The sequence below is a fragment of the Schistocerca nitens genome, chromosome 4 (genome assembly GCF_023898315.1).
Source record: "Schistocerca nitens isolate TAMUIC-IGC-003100 chromosome 4, iqSchNite1.1, whole genome shotgun sequence".
NCBI classification, from domain to species: Eukaryota; Metazoa; Arthropoda; class Insecta; order Orthoptera; family Acrididae; genus Schistocerca; species Schistocerca nitens.
In genome coordinates, this window is record NC_064617.1 from 375,205,815 (window position 1) to 375,214,650 (window position 8,836).

General features: G+C 40.8%; 1 long non-coding RNA gene across 1 annotated transcript in view; it reads right to left on the reverse strand.

The window, feature by feature from the left end:
* Positions 1–8,150, reverse strand: part of LOC126251953 (uncharacterized) — a 47,823-nt gene extending 39,673 nt beyond the window's left edge. The window contains exon 1 of the long non-coding RNA XR_007545810.1: positions 7,942–8,150. This is a non-coding gene — a long non-coding RNA (uncharacterized LOC126251953). The remainder of the gene's footprint in view (positions 1–7,941) is intronic.
* Between the last annotated feature and the right edge of the window lie 686 nt (positions 8,151–8,836).

Genomic DNA, 8,836 nt, shown 5'->3' on the forward strand with positions numbered 1-8,836 from the left:
TTCATCTTCATCTACATCCTGTTCCATTTCCATAATATTGTCCTCAAGTACATCGTCCTTGTGGAGATCCCCTATATACTCCTTCCACCTTTCTGCTTTCCCTTCTTTGCTTAGAACTGGGTTTCCATCTGAGCTCTTGATATTCATACAAGTGGTCCTCTTTTCTCCAAATTTTTCTTTAATTTTCCTGTAGGCAGTATCTATCTTACCCCTAGAGTGAGATATGCCTCTACATCCTGACATTTGTCCTCTAGCCATCCCTACTTAGCAGTTTGCACTTCCTCTCTATCTCATTTTTGAGGCGATTGTATTGCTTTTTGCCTGCTCCATTTACCGCATTTTTTTTTTATTTTCTCCATTCATCAAATAAATTCAATATATCTTCTGTTACCCAAGGATTTCTGCTAGACATCGGCTGTTTACCTACTTGATCCTCTTGTAACTTCACTATTTCATCCCTCAAAGCTATCCATTCTTATTCTAATGTATTTCTTTCCCCCATTCCTGTCAATCGTACCCTAATGCTCTCCCTGAAACTCTCTAAAACCTCTGTTTCTACCAGTTTATTCAGGTACCATCTCCTTAAATTCCCACCTTTTTGCAGTTGCTTCAGTTTTAATCTACAGTTAATAAATAATAGATTGTGGTCAGAGTCCACATCTGCCCCTGGAAATGTCTTACAATTTAAAACCTGGTTCCTAAATTTCTGTCTTACCATTATATAATCTATCAGAAACTTTCCAGTATCTCCAGGCCTCTTCTATATATACAACCATCTTTCATGATTCTTGAACCAAGTTATAACTATGATTAAGTTATCCTCTGTGCAAAATTCTACCAGGCGACTGCCTCTTTCTCTTCTTACCTCCATTCGATATTCAACTACTACGTTTCCTTCTCTTCCTTATCCTACTATCAAATTCCAGTTACCCATGACTATTAAATTTTCGTCTCCCTTCATTATCTGAATAATTTCTTTTATCTCATCATACATTTCATCAATCTCTTCATCTGCGGAGCTAGTTGGCATATAAACTTGTACTACTGTGATAGATGTGGCATTCGTGTCTATCTTGGCCACAATAGTGCGTTCACTATGTTGTTTGTAGTAGCTTAACCGCACTCCTTTTTTTATTCATTATTTTACCTACTCCTGCGTTACGCCTTATTTGATTTTGTATTTATAACCCTGTATTCACCTGACCAGAAGTCTTGCTCTTCCTGCCACCGAACTTCACTAATTCCCACTATATCTAACTTCAACCTATCCATTTCCCTTATTACGTTTTCTAATCTACCTGTCCGATAAAGGAATCTGAGATTCCATGCTCCGATCTGTAGGACACCAGTTTCCTTTCTCCTGATAACGACGTCGTCTTGAGTTGTCCCCGCCGGGAGATCCGAATGGGGGACTATTTTACCTCCGAAATATTTTACCCAAGAGGACGCCATCATCATTTAATCATACAGTAAAACTGCATGCCCTCGGGAAAAATTACGGCTGTCGTTTCCCCTTGCTTTCAGCCGTTGGCAGTACCAGCACAGCAAGGCCGTTTTGGTTAGTGTTACAAGGCCATATCAGTCAATCATCCAGACTGTTGTCACTTCAACTACTGAAAAGGCTGCTGCCCCCTCTTCAGGAACCACACGTTTGTCTGGGCTCTTAACAGATATCCCTCCATTGTGGTAGCGCCTACGGTACGGCTATCTGTATCGCTTAGGCACGCAATCCTCTCCACCAACGGCAAGGTCAATGATTCATGGGGGGACTAAGTGCTTACAGACTAGAATTACTTAGATTGGGAAGATCATACAGATAATGTTATGGGAAAGCAAACCAAAAACTGCGATTTATTTGCAGAACACTTAGAAAATGCTTACACCGCACTTGACCCCCTTCTTGTGGAGTTACGGTGTGGGATCCGCATCATTTGGGGAGGGCGACGAAAAGGTTCAAAGAAGGGCCGCTCTTTCTGTATTATTGAACATAGAGGAAAAGTACCACGGATATGATTCGTGAACTGGTGTGACAGTCATTAACGCAAAGCCGTTTTTCGTTGCAGGATCTTCAACTTTCTCCTCGTATTGCGAACATATTCAGTTGGTGCTCACCTACACACAGAGAAACGACCGTCGTGATGAAACAATGGAAGTCAGAGCACTCGCAAAAGATTTAACTTCTCGTTTTTCCCGAGCGCCGTTAGAGAGTATAACGGTAACATGAATTTTGTTCGACGAACCATCTGTCAAGCACTTAATCGTGAACTGCGGAGTAATCATGTAGATGTAGCCGTAGATACGTTAAGACGCTTACAGTGCCATCTATTGGTAATTTTATTCTTCCACTGACGTTTCCTCGTGGCAATAATACGTTGTTCAAATTTGAGGTCATTCTGAGAAGTGGTTCTCCTTCTACAGCGTTTTAAAATTGGAACTTTATAATTACAGACACCATGTATATCATCATCGTGCTTGAGATTTCTGCCACTGCAACTCAATTTATTTTTCGGCGGTGCTTGCGCATTATTTGCAGTCGATGTCAGAGAGGTTTTCCGCGAGCACGCTGCGGCGCTCGCAGTCTGTGGCCTTAGCGGGAGTCAGGCAGCGATAGCTGGTGCGCCGTGTGCAAGAAAGGAGAGCCACGGTCCGCTGATGCAGCTGGGTTAGCGGCCACCGCGCCGGCCGGACTGTGAGTCGAAGCTGTGGCCGCAACCGCAGAGCACGAACGGCAGTCATAAGCTGTGCGCCCCGCGCACCGAGTGCACAAGCTCTTTGCTTGTCTGCCACTTCTCGGTATCAGGGGCGGAGGGCTGGACCACGTGGCTGTAGTGGAACAACAGGCATAGGGAACAGGCTGCCGGTCTGCTGCTGCCTCGATGCCGCGTATCGAGTACAGCGTCACCAGACGGGCGCTGTACATTCACCAGCAACCGATGCAATCTCTCGGCACGGCATTTTCTCGTTGTTCTGGAGCACGGTGCCTGGGGGCCATTAGCATGGTGCTCAGCTGAGGCTGCTGCATGCCGTCTATTTGTGTGAGCGATATTGTTTTCTCGGTCAGTCATTTGTATGATTTTGTGTTTCTTGGGGTTTCAGCTGTCATCCGTGTCATCTTCGTTTTGGTGTTGCCTACCGCACATGAGTTAGGGACTTGTTAAACTGTGTATGTCAGTTCCTTGGTCTCTCGTGTAAGTGATAGGGCCTGTTATGCAAGGCCATGTTTCGTTCTAGCTAGCTTTTGTTGGAATTAGTGTTATGGGTGGGTTCTTTTTTTATTTATGTCTGTAATCATGTGTTTTAGTGCTGCAAAGGACTATCATGCATCGTTGAGAGGTTGAGATTTCCAGTGTCTCAATTTAATAAGCATAAATATTGTGTACGTTCTTGTGCAAAAGTTTGCGTGAATTTGTGACTACAGATTAACTGTGAGTATCCTTTTCCCTTTCGTTCCTTTTTTGAGTTATTTGGAAGAGATCAGGTTAGTTAAGACCATTCTTGTTCAAAACATGGTTCCTGTTGATGTAATAATTTTTAATTAATATCTTCTCACTATTTATTGAAATAAACGCTATGACTGGTTTATCGTCCTTAATGCTGCATGGCAAGATGCATATTTGAGGCATTTCGGACATTTAATTCACTGGCTGATTTTGTCCTCAGTCCGTAAAACTGCTTAGTGTTTTTACGTTTATTCCGAATACTATCGACTGAATTGTTAGAATTTAGTCGGACCTGTAATGCTACTTCAAAAAGTTTATTTGCGTTCATGATCACTACTAATTTCGCCAGTTGTAGGCACGAGTTCAAGTCAGAAGCTAACTATATATGTCTAGAGTATGAAATGTAAGGGAATAAAGGGGCAGTTTCAGAAACAGAATGGTGATACTTTGCGGAAGGAGAAGGATCTGGTCTGATCTTACATTCTGTGAAGGAAACATTTATGTGTGTGTTGTGTTATCTAGAGAGTTAACAGACTTATGATATATTGCGCATAAACTGTTATGATCATATTGCTTTTCTCAGAGATGTCACAGCATACACGTAATGTGTTCCCATGTTGTTTACAAATGGTAAAGGATTCTAATTGATATACGCAGTGCTCTCGGACTACGTACGCGTTTCCCTGTTAATAATTTCGTTTCAAAGAATTATCTGAAGTATTTGCTCTAATATTTTGAGTTTCAATATTCGTCAGTAGAACTGAATTTATCGTCTCTCTTGTATAGTTGTGTTCTGATAATATATGAAGGGCATAGCTGAGTCTTATTGGTCGCTTTAGTATAACGTACATAAACGATAACAGCCAAACGTTTTTATGGTTATTGTAAGATAAAATATCTCACAGTCAAATGTAACAAATATATTATGAGACCTAGCCGTTGTTATCAGATAGCGTGAATTCGCTCTTGCAATGATGTGTAAAGTTGAGATTCTGGTTTCTACTAGAAAATGAGGTGAAATCTGTCCAGTAAAACCACTAGCACTTCCATTCCCCCACTACATCGGCTTTTGTCGTTCCAGTTTATTTCTGACATTATAGTATTAAAGGTTTTAAGAAGAACAATCGTTTTAGATTTATGCATTTGCTTTTCACCTGACGCAAACGTAACTGGTGTTGTCAAGAATAGAAAAATAATACTACTCTTGTACAAATCGGGTACGCGTTGTTAGAAGTATGAATGCTACCTCAACTAGAATACCAGAAAAGGGCACTCACGGTCTAAATTCATGAAATATTCCGGAACTTATATGAAAGACGACAGAATCTTTTGGTTTCAGGACTGTTTTGTAATAAAATCTGCAAAAGTGGAACAGTGCGTTTAAGCTTATTAACAGAAAGGTAAGTGAAGCAGCAAACAATAAAAAGCAGAGTTGAATCATTAGTATTATTCTCAAGCACCACTGGACAAGCTTCGATGCCTTTAGATAAGAGGATGTATGATGAAAAGTTGGATAAAATATATGAAGTGGCATGAAATAATATAACTTTGGTTGAGTGAAAGGCAACCGACCGATAAGTAAAGGGAGAGAAGTCTGGGATGGGATCAGATGGGACACATTCCTATAGTTTTTGTGATAGGATTCATAAAAGTGGTCTGTTAATGCGAGAAGAGAAAGTAAGGCGGAGTGCATTTTAATACTGCAAAAAAAAAAAGATATATTTAAGATCCACGGAGAAATGACTGGTCTTGTGTATCTAGGACTGGAACAGTCAGCTGTGCACAGTAGTTAGGCGCCGCAATAAAAACTGGAACCGGTAAAAGAAACGAAGCATACACTGGAAAAGTCTATGTAGCCTAATTGATGTTTGTGTCAACTGCGTGAAGGAAGTATTAATTAGCTATAATATGAAAATAATTTATTGTGTTTAAGGTAGGTGCCAGCCTGTGACGTCAGAGTCTGTGTCCTTTATGAGCTGCAAATGACAGGAGGACGATGGTTTTCTTTAGTCAAACTATTGCGTGGTTCTCTGATAACTAAAATCGTAGAAGCTATGATTTAGGATGGCTGATAGTGTATTTAAATTTCAGTTCCCTCAAGTTCTAGTCCTTTATCTGAACGAGTAATAAAGACTAATCAATTCACTTTAATTCTTTACAGACTTAACCTGTATCCGATAATTCCTTATCATGTTTTTACTGTGTTAATGTCGTAGGAACTCATTCACTCTATGTACCAAAGATACCAAAAATATGAGCAATTGGCGGACTAAAAGTACTCAAACAGCAGATTAGCGTTGGAGGCATATGGGGATGACTGGGGGATTTATTTTCGTAATACGAATAAGAGCACACGAGAGTTTAAATTATCTTTGGTTTCTCTAACCATACTCCGGGAAAACGGTTTCCTTTCATAAGACTGATACCCACATTTAATTTATTGACGGTCTTTACTTCACTGAGGCTTAAACTACAGACAGAATAAAGGAAAAATCGAATACATCGACTTAAGGTTTGTGCCTACTGTATATCTTAATTTTATGTATTATATTTGAAACAACCTAGGCTCGAGTGATAACTATAAATGAAGGTACGAATTTCACTTTCAGTCAGCTAAACATCTTCGTTATAAATTTACGCGGAGACATTTCGGACACAATGGATCGATTGTCAGCTGCTCTGCCCTATCATATTTTTTTAAGCCTGCGTGTTTAAATATAAGATATTATATAGATTACGCATAAGAGGACATAAACATATATTTTTACGCAGGGACCATTTCTTACCAGTGCTCCCGACACATCTCCGGAAACAGAGATAACTGCATTACATTGGCAACAAATTACAAAAGACAATTTAAGAACACTAGACGACGTAAACATTCACATTCCAAGCAACCAAATGTTGGTTAGTACTAGGGTGCGCAAAATCTTAGATAAAAATGAAGATTTTAGTGTTGGACATCCATGAAAACAACGTCATCATTCACATATCATCATATCCCCCTTATACAGAAATACAAGCAACATTTAGAAACAGGCTGCACAGGGCATTTGTAATTTTATTAATGGATTGATCTCTTCAGCAAAAAATACAGTCCATTAAAAAAGAAACATGAATAAATAGAATTATAAAGTAAGTTAATTAAACACATTCCGTAACTCAAGCAAGGAAATAAAGTTGTGGAGACTATGCACTAAAATAAAATGTTCCACGTGGAAATATTTCTTAACATGTAATCAACTTTTGAGGAAGTCAAGTTTTCACATACCTCTGGGCAGTAATGATAGACTGAGAAAACATCTAATGTACGGCATATACGTCCTTCAGCATCCGTTATAACACTTTAAAGAGCTAAAAGCTCACAATGGAAACCATGAGCAATTTTGCTGAGAGATTTAATTGCATTTTGCAGCTACGAAGTTTTAAGAAACTTCGTTGCTATCCACTGCTAGTTATTTATTCATGGCCGGCCGCTGGTGGCCGAGCGGTTCTAGGCGCTTCAGTCTGGAACCGCGCGACCGCTACGGTCGCAGGTTCGAATCCTGCCTCGGGCATGGATGTGTGTGATGTCCTTAGGATAGTTAGGTTTAAGTAGTTCTAAGTTCTATGGGACTGATGACCTCAGATGTTAAGTCCCATGGTGCTCAGAGCCATTTGAACCATTTATTTATTCGTATTTGTTCGTTGAAATTAACTGTAGTGTGTATATCCTTACATTTATGTATCTTGTACAGAGTTTATGTCTTTGATTGTAGTAAGTAGGTTCATTCTAACCGCTTTGTAACTTAAACTTTCTCTAATTGTTTCACAGGTAAGGTTTATATCATATACCATCTTCAAGTTAAAGCTGCGATTTGATGCTGTATTGTCCCATGTATTGAACTGCCTTTGTTTCCTGAGGAATCGCACTCTAAGTAATTAGGAAATGCTTCGTTTGGCAATAATAATTTGTTTCTATCGTTGTTTCACACATGCTCTACATAACTTAGATTTGGTTTAAAACACACACTGAAACAACACGGAGGGACAAATTTGAAAGAAAAATAATCTTGACCTTCTTGAGTTCCACAACTGAATCTTGTAAATATTAATAAGAAGTCTCCGTAGCTGTATTAAAACACATTTGTTATATTACGAAAGGTTTCGTTCGAGAGACGATCATTAGGTTACACTGATATTAGTCTCCCAAGAAATCCCCACAGAAGGGAGGGATTTGTTACGAGACTGTTGGCAGTGTAACCTAACGTTCATGTGAATGAAACCGCTCGTGACGTAATAATTGTGTATCAGTACAGCTGTGTTTGTTTTTTACTAATATTAAAATTTCATGTACATCTACATACATACTCCGCAGGCCACCACATAGTAAATAGCGGAGGCTACTTTGAAGGTGTCACCCCGTCACTAGTGATAGTGGATCTGTGGGGTCAGCACAGACATAGCGCACAGTTTACAGTGAAGATTTTTATGAGTGAAAGTATCCATAGAATGAGCTTACCGTTGGTAGCTGGATAGTCTCGATACAGTTCCCATTGACGTTTGTAGAGCCTGAAGAACATCTTATGGGGGCCGCTATGGCTGAGTACACACGCGCCCCCAGTGGTGGGACTTCGGCCTCCTGTTTGACAGCGGACGCAGCCGACAGGAGTACAACCACACACAGCACAAGCGGCGACCACATGTTGCCCGAGTACTGTCTCAGGCGGCAGTGACAGCAAGGGCACCTTCCCGCTCGCTTTAACAACCACCAGTTTCGAAGTGGAGGTCACCGGGTTCGCTTTTCCACACAATCCGGCTTTCGCGGGCAACTCGTAGCACTTCCTTATACACTGAAGCGCCAGAGAAACTGGTATGGACATGCGTATTCAAATACAGAGATATGTAAACAGGCAGAATACGGCGCTGCGGTCGGTAACGGCTATATAAGACAACAGCTGCTGGCGCAGTTGTTAGATCAGTTTTTGCTGCTAGAATGACAAGATTTAAGTGAGTTTGAAGTTGGTTTCATAGTCGCGCATGAGCGATGGGACACAGCATCTCCGTGGTAGCGATGAGGTGGGGATTTTCCCGTACGACCATTTCACGAGTGTACCGTGAATACCAGGAACCTGCTAAAACATCAAATCTCTGATAACAGTGCGGCTGGAAAAAGATCCTGCAAGAACGGGATCAACGGACAACTGAAGAGAGTCATTCAAAGTGACAAAGGTTCAACCCTTCCACAAATTGATGCAAATTTCAATTCCGGGCCACCAACAAGTCTCAACGTGCTAACCATTCAACAAAACATCATCGATATGAGCTTTCGAAACCGAAGGCCCACTCGTGTGCTTTATGCATCGCCTGGGCGCGTCGGCATTGACACTGGACAGTTCATGACTGGAAACATGTTG